The 14839-nt window shown below is 38.9% G+C and overlaps 1 long non-coding RNA gene across 1 annotated transcript; it reads right to left on the bottom strand.

The window, feature by feature from the left end:
* Positions 1–4307: 4307 nt before the first annotated feature.
* On the bottom strand, positions 4308–12955 carry LOC111952155 (uncharacterized). The gene is made up of 3 exons (XR_011474193.1): positions 12669–12955; positions 8625–8756; positions 4308–5597 (listed from the first exon to the last, which is right to left on the bottom strand). It is a non-coding gene; the product is annotated as an uncharacterized lncRNA (long non-coding RNA).
* Between the last annotated feature and the right edge of the window lie 1884 nt (positions 12956–14839).

Raw genomic sequence — 14839 nt, 5'->3', positions numbered from 1 at the left:
TTGGGAATTTGATCATTGAAGTAGTAGGTGTAGGCCGAGTTTCTTATCTTGCCTTAACTTCCTCATCAGGGAAACTGTGTTTGTGTTACAAGGACTGACAGAATTGCATTTCTTTCCTTCTGTTCTGTTTGGAGTTTGGTGTATAATGAGTCTTTGAATATAGTGTGTTCACTTATGAATGTTTTAATTTAATTCGATTTGGAGATAAGAGGTAACTGCACACAGAAATCCCTGGATAAAGCATGAATGGCTGAAAATACAGAACATTTGTAATCAAAACAAAAACAAGATAGTTTCAGCACCTTCACAGCTTATTAAATTGATCCTACAGATGATCTACAGAGGCCACAGCAAGTGTTGTAGACAACTACCAGTTGCTTTGTGAGAGGACCCTCTTCAAGCCACAGGACTCGTCATCCAGGGCAGACATTGGCTATTATTAGTTTACCTAGGGTGCTCAGTCAAAGGCAGTGTAACGTAGTAATGTTGAAAAGAGGCACTCAACTGGTATGGAAAAAGTTTGAGATAATACAGTCCAACAGGGAACACACCCAGCTGTTTACACAGGAACAGCCAACATCTTCAACATTTTTCCCTGAGGTTTTGACAATGACTTTTTTGGAATGTGCCTCTTAAGACCATTTCCAAATATAGGTGTGTTTAAGACCTTGGGTTGACATTGGCTAATGCTTTGCTGTTATTCAGAAGGTTGTGGTTGTTTTACTAAATGCCCCACTCATCAATAAGTAGGAAGCTGTTCCTGTGAAAATGTTTTATGTTGTCAACTGGACATCATAATTGTCAGACAACTTGTTATCAACAAATAATGTGAACATTGTTTCTTAACAAAACTGGGGCTTGAGATGGAATGTGTGTAAATATTTTGCAGTCTGTTTATATGCACCTCTAGCTCAAGGGAGCTGTGTTAAAGAAAGTTATATTTAATTCTAAAAGTCGTTTCAAAGGTTTGGCAAGATGTTCAGCACTGTAGAAAATGTTTACTTCCACAGTGGGAACATGCCTCTGTTAATAGAAGTTAGTAGAAGTATTTAAAATATTCGTAGTATGGCCTACTCCAGTCGCAGCCTCTCACACACGTGATCTGTCTGCCAAAAAAGTGTTGTTTTGATATGATCCTTCTGTAGAATTACATGTTGCTCTTATTACACTGACAATTAAGTTAAACATAGATATAGTCTTACTATAGATGTCAGAGGGCCATCCAGAGTAATAGACGCATTTATTCCTAAAATAACTGCTGTATTTTGCAAAAGTAGAAACGGTCTGTGACCAATACAACTAAATGAATTACCCCTGAAACGGCCTTGGGATCACAACTTGTTGGACATACTGAAGAGCTGTTCACATATCCTTCTGTCAAAATGTGATCATTATGATCTTTCTTTTATATTCTATTTTGAGGTTTTCCCTTCTGAAGTCTATATATGTCCTCTGAAACACAGTCAACTTTTTTGTTCAAATTTCTTTGATGCACATTATTGTGTTGGATCTGAAAGTGCTTTTTGTTTTGGAAGGACACCATACTAAAATTCCCTTTGTAAAGCTGTTGAAATAGGCTCATTTCGTCAGGAAGGGTTCTTTCTAATAAAGTTAATCTATAGTATCACAGGAATGGTTTAAATGTTACAGAAAGGAGGAAAAGTTAATGGAAATGTGTATAACATGGTGACTCCAAGAGAGGGAGGGTAATGGTGACCTCCAAGAGAGGGAGAGTCCCAAGAGAGGGAGGGTATTGTTGATATACAACCCTGACTTCATATGGAACTCCATAAGCCAAAGGCTTAGCAAAGATTTGTACAGACCAAGTACACATTTGTCACATTTCAGTACAATTATTCAATAAAATTAATGACATGTTTCAGCGGACAGACCAAGACAGGAGATAGTTGATGGTAGGGGACAGTCATTAAATTTGGTTAATGTTTTATATAAATGGAAATCCATGGAGCCAGCCAGTGGGTTGATAACAACTACATTTTCTGTGCCAGAAAAACCAAGCGTAGACATGCTTTCAATATTTTATGAAAGAAGCGTTAAACATTGGTTTTCTTACTTAAGCTTTTTTGGCTTAGAGTTGGGATGAGGGTAATTAGTGAAGGTCTACATATAGCATGGCAGATTTCATTTCATTTACAAGAGGAAAAGCTGCATAAACCAGATGATTCATTTCAAATAAAAGTTCTAATGAACATTGTTACAAGACATAAGCCCAAAAATAAATTACTTGTACATTCAAACACTGCACTGAAGATCAGAAACATTCACACTATTATCCTTTTGGAAAGGATATTGTAGAAGAGATAAATTGCTGAGGAGAGGGACGATGAAGGTGGAAATGTTCTAGCAACAAAATATCTAAAACAAATACATCAAGAATATGATCAAAGGAACAAGACGCCAATTGTGCATTACTGAAAACTGAAGCTAACTTAATCACACACAAAATATCTAAATAAAAAATACTCTGATGACTGAAATATGAAATAGACTACAGTTTTCTATATTAGCATACAATGGGAAACTTGAATCTTACTGTCAATCTTCAACAGTAATGTATTTTAACTGCAGGCTAAAATATATCAATCTRGATGTAAAATAAGTAAACAGCTTTAAATCATAATGCGCCGTCTGTCAATGTGGCATAGGAAGAATGAACAGAAAGTGGTAAGTTCCTTAATGGTGTTACTTTTGACCATATAATAACAGTGAATAGAATCAATAGATTGTATTCTGAAAATATAACATGTGCTTTTTATTCATAATAGAAAATTTACTTGTAATGATTGTATGCAAAATGCTTCAGCTATCCACTATGGGTTAGTACACATTCCCTTGTGAAAAAAGGTAGGAAAGTTTATTATTTGCATACAGGTGTATGACTTATCAGGCAGCTCAAATRGAATTCATTTGAGTTGCCTGAAAACCCCTACATTTACTGTAGTTGATAGTCTAGGGTTCTCTCAGATAACAAAACTGGTTAACCAGACAAGGTCACCTGAGTTAATGGGTAACTTGTGTTCAACAATGGGTTTTAGGTTTGGGGTAGTGTACATTTACTGAGGAATGGTCCAATTAAAAAGCACTGTAAATGCAAAATTACCCTTTATCCATTCCTTGGGGGCTGAAACATGTCTYGCAAGGTCGTATTGATAAAAAAAGATGAGCTACTGTATGTGTGTGTATATACACACATACATACAGTGGGGAGAACAAGTATTTGATACACTGCCGATTTTGCAGGTTTTCCTACTTACAAAGCATGTAGAGGTCTGCAATTTTTATCATAGGTACCCTTCAACTGTGAGAGATGGAATCTAAAATCTATTGTATGATTTTTAAGTAATTAATTTGCATTTTATTGCATGACATAAGTATTTGATCACCTACCAACCAGTAAGAATTCCGGCTTTCACAGACCTGTTAGTTTTTCTTTAAGAAGTCCTCCTGTTCTCCACTCATTACCTGTATTAACTGCACCTGTTTGAACTTGTTACCTGTATAAAAGACACCTGTCCACACACTCAATCAAACAGACTCCAACCTCTCCACAATGGCCAAGACCAGAGAGCTGTGTAAGGACATCAGGGATAAAATTGTAGACCTGCACAAGGCTGGGATGGGCTACAGGACAATAGGCAAGCAGCTTGGTGAGAAGGCAACAACTGTTGGCGCAATTATTAGAAAATGGAAGAAGTTCAAGATGACGGTTAATCACCCTCGGTCCGGGGCTCCATGCAAGATCTCACCTCGTGGGGCATCAATGATCATGAGGAAGGTGAGGGATCAGCCCAGAACTACACGGCAGGACCTGGTCAATGACCTGAAGAGAGCTGGGACCACATTCTCAAAGAAAACCATTAGTAACACACTACGCCGTAATGGATTAAAATCCTGCAGCGCACGTAAGGTCCCCCGCTCAAGCCAGCGCATGTCCATGCCCGTCTGAAGTTTGCCAATGACCATCTGGATGATCCAGAGGAGGAATGGGAGAAGGTCATGTGGTCTGATGAGACAAAAATAGAGCTTTTTGGTCTAAACTCCACTCGCCGTGTTTGGGAGGAAGAAGAGATAAAAACAACCCCAAGAACACCATCCCAACCGTGAAGCATGGAGGTGGAAACTTCACTTTTGGGGTGCTTTTCTGCAAAGGGGACAGGACAACTGCACTGTATTGAGGGGAGGATGGATGGGGCCATGTATCGCGAGATCTTGGCCAACAACCTCTTCCCTCAGTAAGAGCATTGAAGATGGGTCGTGGCTGGGTCTTCCAGCATGACAACGACCTGAAACACACAGCCAGGGCAACTAAGGAGTGGCTCCGTAAAGCATCTCAAGGTCCTGGAGTGGCCTAGCCAGTCTCCAGACCTGAACCCAATAGAAAATCTTTGGAGGGAGCTGAAAGTCCGTATTGCCCAGCGACACCCCGAAACCTGAAGGATCTGGAGAAGGTCTGTATGGAGTGGGCCAAAATCCCTGCTGCAGTGTGTGCAAACCTGGTCAAGAACTACAGGAAACGTATGATCTCTGTAATTGCAAACAAAGGTTTCTGTACCAAATATTAAGTTCTGCTTTTCTGATGTATCAAATACTTATGTCATGCAATAAAATGCAAATTAATTACTTAAAAATCATACAATGTGATTTTCTGGATTTTTGTTTTAGATTCAGTCTCTCACAGTTGAAGTGTACCTATGATAAAAATTATAGACCTCTACATGCTTTGTAAGTAGGAAAACCTGCAAAATCGGCAGTGTATCAAATACTTGTTCTCCCACTGTATAYACACACACACGAATATATAGCTTTTGAGAAGCATACATTTATTTTAAATACCCTGCAAAGTCTATTCTATGACCCGGTTTTCCACTTTACTTTTATGCACTTAAAACCTTAACCAACCCCCAGTTAGATAGCAGCAAAATGGGAGACTCTCAAACACACACAGTAAAACATATGCACCCAAACCAACCACGAGACAGAGGACAGAAAGCCTCAGACAATATACAGTGTATGCATATTTTAGTGCTTAGTGTAATATTTGGAATAGCCAAATAGTTGACAATTAAAATAATCTTTGCACCAAATTAGTAAATAAGTATTCTTCAGTGTGCAAATCATACATATTAAACTAATAATCTGAGGAATGCCTCTAATATTACAGTGAATAATACACCATAAGCATTAGAGGACAGCCAGAGGATTGCCTTTACGCAGAAGCCATCAAATGTTCTCTATGTATTTAGTTTTAGCTTAAAGAAGATATGCATTTACTGAGCTAGCTGGGGGCAGTATCCCTCTGAAGATGAGGCTTCTGCATTAGAAGTGTATGATGTGTACAAAATGATTGTAAATACAGCTTGTTCACAATCAGAATACATTCTAGAAAACAAGACCACCGAGGTACCCTCTTCTGCAAATATTGGGTGAGATGGGTAACTTGACTAGACTTGACAGAAGTTACCAAACACTGAATACATCAGGAAACAGCTTTAGGAAAGATATCCTTGGGTTGTGTTTCCACTGGAGAAAATTGTGAGTTCAAAATCCAACATCCTCTGTTAAATGCTGGCATTCACCTGAAAAACAAGTGAAAATACAGAATAAGGCTACATATAGAGTACCAGTCAAAAGTTTGGACACACCTACTCATTCAAGGGTTTTTCTTTATTTTTATTATTTTCTGCATTGTAGAATATTTCAAGAACTTTGACAGTGCTAAATGGTAAAAACCATCAAGCGCTTTGATGAAACTGGCTGAGGACCACCACAGGAAAGGAAGACCCAGAGTTACTGCAGAGGATAAGTTCATTAGAGTTACCAGCCTCAGAAATTACAGCCCCAAAAAATGCTTCACAGCGTTCAAGTAACAGACACTTCAACATCAACTGTTCAGAGGAGACTGCGTGCATCAGGCCTTCATGGTTGAATTGCTGCAAAGAAACCACCACTAAAGGACAGCAATAAGAAGAAGAGACTTGCTTTGGCCAAGAAACACGAGTAATGGACATTAGACCAGTGGAAATCTGTCCTTTGGTCTAATGAGTCCAATTTGAGATTTTTGTTCCAACCGCAGTGTCTTTGTGAGACGCAGAGTAGGATGATCTCCGCATGTGTTATTYCCACCGTGAAGCATAGAGGAGGAGGTGAGATGGTGCTTTTCTGGTGACACTGTCAGTGATTTATTTTGAATTCAAGGCACACTTGACCAGCATGGCTACCACAGCATTCTGCAGCGATACACCATCCCATCTGGTTTGCGCTTAGTGGGACTATCATTTGTTTTTCAACAGGACAATGACCCAACACACCTCCAGGCTGTGTAAGGGCTATTTGACAAAGAAGGAGAGTGATGGAGTGCTGCATCAGATGACCTAGCCTCCACAATCACCTGACCTCAACACTGTTTTGGTTACTACACGATACTATATGTGTCATTTCATAGTTTTGATGTCTTCACTATTATTCTACAATGTAGAAAATAGTAAAAATAAAGACAAAACCTTGAATGAGTAGGTGTGTCCACATTTGTGACTGGTACTGTATAGTTTCTTGTGAAATGATTCCAAGTTGTGAATACTGTACAATCGGACAGACCTGGCTTCCTATTCAATCAACATGAGCTATCAGGAGACTGAATATATTTGGCATGGGTTCCCAGATCCTCAAAAAGTTCTACAGCTGCACCATCAAGAGCATCCTGACCGGTTGCATCACCGCCTGGTATGGCAACTGCTCGGTATCCGACAGTAAGGCGCTACAGAGGGTAGTGCGTATGGCCCAGGACATCACTGGGGCAAGCTTCCTGCCATCCAGGACCTATATACTAAATATGCAGTGTCAGAGGAAGTCCCAAAAAATTGTCAAAGACTCCAGTCACCTAAGTCATAGACCGTTCTCTCTGCTACCGCACGGCAAGCGGTACCGGAGCACCAAGTCTCGGTCCAAAAGGCTCCTTAACAGCTTCTACCCCCAACCAGTCTTTTAATCAAATGGCCACTCGGACTATCTACATTGTTTTTACACTGCTGCTACTCGCTGTTTATTATCTATGCATAGTCACTTCACCCCTACCTACATGTACAAATTACCTTGACTAACCTGTACCCCCACACATTGACTCGGTACCGGTACCCCCTGTATATCGCCTCATTACTGTTATTTTATTGTGTTACTTTATATTTAATTTTTTACATTAGTTCATTTTATAAATATTTTATTAACTCTCTTGAACTGCATTGTTGGTTAAAGGCTTGTAAGTAAGCATTTCAAGGTAAGATTTACACCTGTTGTATTCGGCGCATGTGACAAAATACATTTTATTTGAAACCCCACATCTTACAGAAGAACAATGTTGAGAAATACTACCTATTGATTTACTACTGATCCGTTTGCATTTGTAAGTCTACTGTCCACTGGGTGTGGGAGGAAATAGCCTTGCTGAGCTGAGTTTGACTTACGAATACGAATACTGTAGAATATAAGGTAAACAGGAGGCCATATCTTTCTCACAGGAAATTGGGACTGTGTCAAAGAACAATTGAAAGGACGGATGGGAGAAGCCTAATATCAACACTTGAAATTTTGCTACACATGAAAGCATATGTGACGTAAAGCTGTGCAGAGACCAGAAGCACTTTATTTTACAGTACTTGTTTCCATTTTCCCTGGTATTTTAGTAGCAATGGATACATTCTTGAAGGCTACTTCAAAGAATTTAACACCAGTAACATTGGAACTAGGCTACCTGGTACCAAATGTTACATGGTGGTGTTTGTTTTATGGAATCACAATGAAACATATGTTATTTATGTTATTACTATGTAATTAACATTTTCGCATGTCATTTCTTAGATAATAGTTATTAATTACTTTACCGTGAAATAAAGTGCAACCATAGGTTCAGTTAACTCCAAGAACTTCCCGAACCATGTGAGATGGATGATATTGAATGTATTGGGTTGAGCTCAAACAGTGCCCACTTTCATGGTTATCGTTATTTAGTGTTTATTAAGCAGACAGTCTAAAATCTAAATATCCTACTTTCAAACATTTCCCAAATTTGCAATTATGGCRAGGGAAATGTGTGTGGCAGCTCCACACAGAAAACCTTTCATGATTAAACATCTAAGGGAAGAACATTATTGTTACCTTGTAAAATGTTTAATTTTGCTTAAGCACTGGCAATGAAAGTAGTGGAGATTAAACAAAAAATCCAATATGACGCATTTCCGTATGCTCTAATTTTGTCCTTATGTTTTTAAACTGAGATAGTATGAAGAAGGGCTCAGGGCACATGCGTTTTGCATTACGAACTGAACATATCACAGAGAAAGTTACCCATTCACGGATGTGACAAAAACATATCTATAACATTCATCTAATGAGTTAATCAATGACACTGAAATATTTTGAAGACTTCTGAAACAGGAATAATCAGTGAGCTATAAATAAAGGTAAAAAATAGAAAGCATCCTCATAAACAGGAATGTCTGAATCAAAAAGAAAAGGCTGAACGGCTGTGCCACTCTTGTGGGTTTGGGAAAGGTTTTGGTGCTCCCTCACTTCAAGTTCGGACCGCCTTGAACTGATGAGAGTAGGCCTACCTGTACTTGACATCAAAGAGGGTGGAGTCCTCTTCATCATCATTCTCCTCATTCAAAGGAGCCATCTCTACTCGCTCTGCTGGTGTCGTGATTATGTCATACTTTCGTGTTTTCCTGATTCTCCGTCCAGATCTATGACAAAACAGAGAAGGGTTGTGATAATGACATTTCAAGAGGGCTGCATTTACACAGGCAGCCCAATTCTGATATTTTGCCTAATTATTGGAAAAATTGCTGATCTGATTAGTTAAAAGACCAATTAGTGAAAAAAAAGATCAGAATTGGGCTGCCTGTGGAAACGCAGCTGAGGTGTGCAGTAGTTTCTCACTTGGAACAAAGAAGAATCTGATATGGCTGCTTTGCCATATGGACAGGATTAAAGTAGTGTATTGTGGTTGCAGTTTAGCGTTTTTCGTCATTAATCTTGTTCTGTAGGCAGCTCTGCAGAGTGGTCACTAGCTGGTACAGCCACAAAGACATAAAATCTGATTTTAAACCTAACCACACTACTAACCCTAATGCCCAACCTTAAATTAACACCAAAAAGCTTGTTTTCATGAATTTTTACAACATAGCCCATTTTGACTTTGCAGCTGGCCCATCTAGAGAAATCGCTCCGTTGTGCCTCTAGGGTAAGATTCATGACAGTAAATGTCAACCTGCATTGTGGTTAAGGCCTACTGCCCACCTGGTGTGGGGAATGATTATGTCATCGCTGATGTAGCCTAATGTAGTGTTGTTTAACATATTTAGATATTAAATTACTGACACAATATGATAGTTGCTGCAATATAATGAACACCAAGACCCATCCCCTGTTTGCCAACTCTCCTACTACATACTGGCTGATCGAAATCAATAATGACGCACATGCTACGTTATTTAAGTAAGATCTTTATGAATGCTTCAATTCGATTTCATAGAAGAATAGTATAGTATATTACAGTTGTAAAATATATAATGTTAATTAGGATAATACAGTTGCCTATAGAGTTTTTGGTTGCCTATTGGTGTAAACATAAATCATCCTACCTGATCACTTTGATTACCAAGCACGTGATGAGAACAGCTGTTAGCGCGCAAATAATAATTACAATATTTTTAAGAGTAGGAAGATATTGTAACATTGAAGACATTTTTGATTCGGTCTCATCTGTGCCATTATTTGACAAATCCCCTCCATGAATGGATGATGTTGAATTTAGCTGCGTTGAGGGTGAAGGTAGAGTTTGTGGTTCACCGATAACTTCCCATGCCACAGCAATAACCAAAGTGAATATGAAACTGTATGACACCATCCTGCTTGAAGGAATAAGAGCAAATTTCTTGTGAAAATGATCGTCTGTTCTTTCTATCTAAATTCCTTTCACGAAGCCAAGGAAGATATGTGATTGAAGATATGCAGTGACATTTCATGAAAGGTGTTTAAAATTGCGCCTCCGCTCGCCAAACGAAATTGAAACGATTCCATAAAACGGTGTAAATATCCCATCTGTATAACCCAACAATAATATCTCCTGAATGGTTGCGGACTGCTTCTTTCGCTGCTCGCTGCTTCTCCTAACTGCTGTCAAAGCAAAAGGTGGCAGGCTTCCGGTCTGGACAGCCTGGTCTCATAGACTAGACGTAACATAGTAAACGTAAATCYGGGAAACTCATTTCTATGATATGTTACGTTTGGTATTGTTACATAAGACATATGGTTACTGAAGGCAAAAACGAAAGTAGGGTTGTTGGTTGGGTTGGGTTGGGCATATAATGTGAATGTCGAGCAGCACAAAGGTGAGTTTCAATCTCATCACTGACAATTTTAGCAACTTTTCAACTACTTAGCATGTTAGCTAACCCATACCTAACCATAACCTTAACCTTTTTAGCTAACCCTTCCATAGCCACGTGAAGTAGGGGTGCTTAGGGTGCTACAGTATCCCCTGAAAAATTGGAATAATAATATTAGATTTTTTATTTTATTTCACCTTTATTTAACCAGGTAGGCTAGTTGAGAACAAGTTCTCATTTGCAACTGTGACCTGGCCAAGATAAAGCAAAGCAGTTCAACACATACAACAACACAGAGTTACACATGGAATAAACAAACATACAATCAATAATACAGTAGAAAAATCTATATACAGCATGTGCAAATGAGGTAGGATAAGAGAGGTAAGGCAATAAATAGGCCATGGTGGCAAGTAATTACAATATAGCAATTAAACACTGGAATGGTAGATGTGCAGAAGATGAATGTGCAAGTAGAGTTACTGGGGTGCAAAGGAGCAAGATAAATAAATAAATACAGTATGGGGATGAGGTAGATTGGATGGGCTATTTACAGATGAGCTATGTACAGGTGCAGTGATCTGTGAGCTGCTCTGACAGCTGGTGCTTAAAGCTAGTGAGGGAGGTAAGAGTCTCCAGCTTCAGAGATTTTTGCAGTACCAGTCAAAAGTCTAGACACACCTACTTATTCAAGGGTTTTTCTTTATATTGACTATTTTCTACATTGTAGAATAATAGTGAAGACATCAAAACTASAAAATACCATATATGGAATCATGTAGTAACCAAAAAAGTGTTAAACAAATCAAAATATAATTTATATTTGAGATTCTTCAAAGTTTCCACCCTTTGCCTTGATGACAGCTTTGCACACTCTTGGTATTCTCTCAACCAGCTTCATGAGGAATGATTTTCCAACAGTCTTATTTCATGGTTTTGATGTGTTCACTATTATTCTATAATAAAATAATAACCCTGCAATGAGAAGGTGTGTCCAAACTTTTGACTGGTACTGTATAGTTTCTTGTGAAATAAGTTGTGAATACTGTACAATTGGACAGACATGGCTTCCTATTCAATCAATATATATATATATTATTTTTCAGATTTATATATGTATATACAGTGGCGATTTTAGAATGTAAATCTTGGTGGGACCAACAACAAAAAAAGGGATATATGCCAGCAAAGCCACTACACAACACAACACAACACTAAACAATACATGAATTGCACTATAACGGTGACAAATGGTGCCCACAAACTGTTAGGGCCTACATAAAGCTGTCCCAACAACAGAGTCCCAACAGCAGTCCCAACACCTTACGACTGCTTCACCTGGCTATCAGCGGAGCCTTGTCTGGCAGCAAAACAGTTAAATCAGCCTCATTTACTGCCTTTATAAAAAACATAGCTGATATGGCTGACTTGCTTAAACAAATGTGGTTTCTAATGACAATTGAGATGTACGAACTATGGCATATTTTATTTCTTTATTTCTTTCACCTTTATTTAACCAGGTAAGCTAGTTGAGAACAAGTTCTCATTTACAACTGCGACCTGGCCAAGATAAAGCAAAGCAGTGCGACAGAAACAACAACACAGAGTTACATGGAATAAACAAACGTACAGTCAATAACACAATAGAAAAAAAAAGAAAGTCTATATACAGTGTGTGCAAATGGCATGAGGAGGTATGGCAATAAATAGCCCATAGTAGCAAAGTAATTACAATTTAGCAGATTAACACTGGAGTGATAGATGAGCAGATGATGATGATCAGATGATGGTGTCTAAGTAGTGATATTGGTATGCAAAAGAGCAGCGAAGTAAATAGATATGGGGACGCATAAGGGGACGACAAGTGGATAAGAGGCAATCCGTAACTTCGATTAAGACATTAATGAGCGAACTTGGACGGACGAAGTCATTATATCTATTTGTTCAGCACTTTTGAAATGTACAGCAATAGAATTCAGAACCTGTACACCAAGTCAAAACCGTAGGATAAATAAAGGGGACATATAAGCAGACAATGAAAGCTCTTACAATATTTGATGATAACATTTCTCAAAAACGGGTTATAGGCTACATGTGCACCACCAAGTCAGAACAGTAGGCGAAATTAAGAGGTGAACATAGACCAAATTATTAGGGTGAGGCACATGGGCTACTAACAGTATTACTTTCTTAGCTACAGTATACATATCTCCCTGGCATATTATATAATTTATGCAGCAGCATACAAGACATTTTTGGACTCACCTTGTTGTGCTGTGCTCACTTGAACAGGAAGGTGGCACGGCGGTCCTTCGTGGGCACATTTTGTCATCAAAGTCTGGCATTCTCTGGATTTATGGTGCGTTCAAGACAATTGGGTATTCGGAAAAAATCAAGGTCGAATCATGATGACGTCAGTGATCTTCAGTTTGTAGCTGTAGAAAAAGGCCTGAGTTGGATGAAAGTTCAAAACATATTTTCCCAGTCGTAGCTCCTTTTTCCAGACTTTCCAGTTGTCTTGAACTCACTAAAGTCAGATTTTGCCGTTCAGAGTTAATATTTGTTTTGAGCGCGGTACAAATCTTACTTAATTGACAGCATGGCCAATGTTGAATGTTTATCCTTTTAAACTAGGAAAAGAGACCATTCATCTCAGACTTTGGACCACACAGCCACTCCGCTGAATAGCAGGCTAATGATTGCTTTGCAATGCTTGCAGTTAGCCAAACTGAAATCACTCATTGTTGAATTTGCGATTTCCAACTTGTTGTGTAACGTTTATGTCCAATGGCCGATGAGCACCTATATGTTTTATCTATAATTTCTCTTCATTATTTCTCTTCATATGACAAGGATTACATAGGATTTGCCAGTAGATTGTCGACTTGACTCATGATGATGACTGCTAGCTCAGACTTTGAAAGTATGATGTTGACATCAGTCCAATCAAAGCTACTGTAGATATGTGATTTGACGTCATTTTATCTGTGGCCAATGACCTTAAGCCTTCTTGGTTGGGCACTTCTAATGTAACTCTGTGGCAGCACCCAAGGGGCTTGAATTTTCTATCTCTACCTTTAGACTTGGCGGTGATGTAGTGTCCCCATGAGTGACAGAACACTGAGCCAATCACTGCGCAACGCTCCATATTTTCTGCTGGCTTGCCCCACCTCCACAGAATGCACTGAGCAAGGCTGAAACACCTGCATTTTGGAGCTGCCTTACTCAAGAAAACAAAAAAGAGACCATGTTTGTATGCAGCTTTATTAACTCAATGATATATATTTTTTCTGTAGTGTAGGCTGAAGTGTAGGCAAAAATATTTTTTCAGCATCTCTGCTTTAGCAAAAATAAAAATGTGTTGTATAATTAATAACAATATTTTGCAGGATTCAATCAAATTTGAATTGTAAGAGTCCCTTTATCTGTGATTTTCATTCCAATGGAATCCAGAAAGAACAAAACCCTGTCCTCAAACATTTACATCAAAAGGTGCAAAGTTGTGGGCATCAAATTAAATATTTTTCTCGATCAAATAACATAGAAAACAACCACTTTTTGTTCGGTATCAATTTACCATCCTTACAAACCACTGAATGTAAATGTACATTAACATATCTAGGTTTGTGCATGTTGACTCAATGAGCACATTGAGACAGCAAGTGGTTTGTGAGGATGTAATGAGATGATGTGGCTAAGTTGGTAGAGCATGGTGCTTGCAACACTAGGGTTGTTGGTTCAACTCCCATGGGGGACCAGAATGGGGATTTTTTTTTTTTATGTATCCACTCACTACTGTAAATTGATCTGAATAAGAGTGTCTAGTAAAAAGAATGAATAGACCATTTCAGTTTTAACATAAGTAAGTTGCATTTGCAAAGTATACTGAAGAAATACATAAACACAACATTCAACAATTTTACTAAGTTACAGTTCATATAAGGAAATCAGTCAATTTAAATAAATTCATTAGACCCTAATCTATGGATTTCACATGACTGGGCAGTCGTGGGTGGGCCTGGGAGGGCATAGGCCCACTGACTTGAGAGCCAGGCCCACCCTCTGGGGAGCAAGGCCCAGCCAATCAGAATGAGTTTTTCCCCACATAAGGGTTTTATTACAGACAGAAATACTCCTCTGTTTCATCAGCTGTCTGGCTGGTCTCAGACGACCCCACAGGTGAAGAAGCCAGATGCAGAGGTCCTGGGATGGCGTGGTTACGCATGGTCTGCAGTTGTGAGGCCAGTTGGACGTACTCTCTAAAACGACGTTGGAGGCAGTTTATGGTAGAGAAATTAACATTAAATTCTCTGGCAACAGCTGTGGTGGACATTCCTGCAGTCAGCATGCCAATTGCACACTCCCTCCAATTTGAGACATCTGTGGCATCGTGTTGTGTGACAAAACTGCACATTTTAGAGTGGCCATTTATTGTC

The sequence above is a fragment of the Salvelinus sp. IW2-2015 genome, linkage group LG26 (assembly GCF_002910315.2).
Source record: "Salvelinus sp. IW2-2015 linkage group LG26, ASM291031v2, whole genome shotgun sequence".
Taxonomy (NCBI): domain Eukaryota; kingdom Metazoa; phylum Chordata; class Actinopteri; order Salmoniformes; family Salmonidae; genus Salvelinus; species Salvelinus sp. IW2-2015.
The sequence above is the reverse complement of the archived record's forward strand: the minus strand, read 5'-3'. Positions and strand labels throughout refer to the sequence as shown.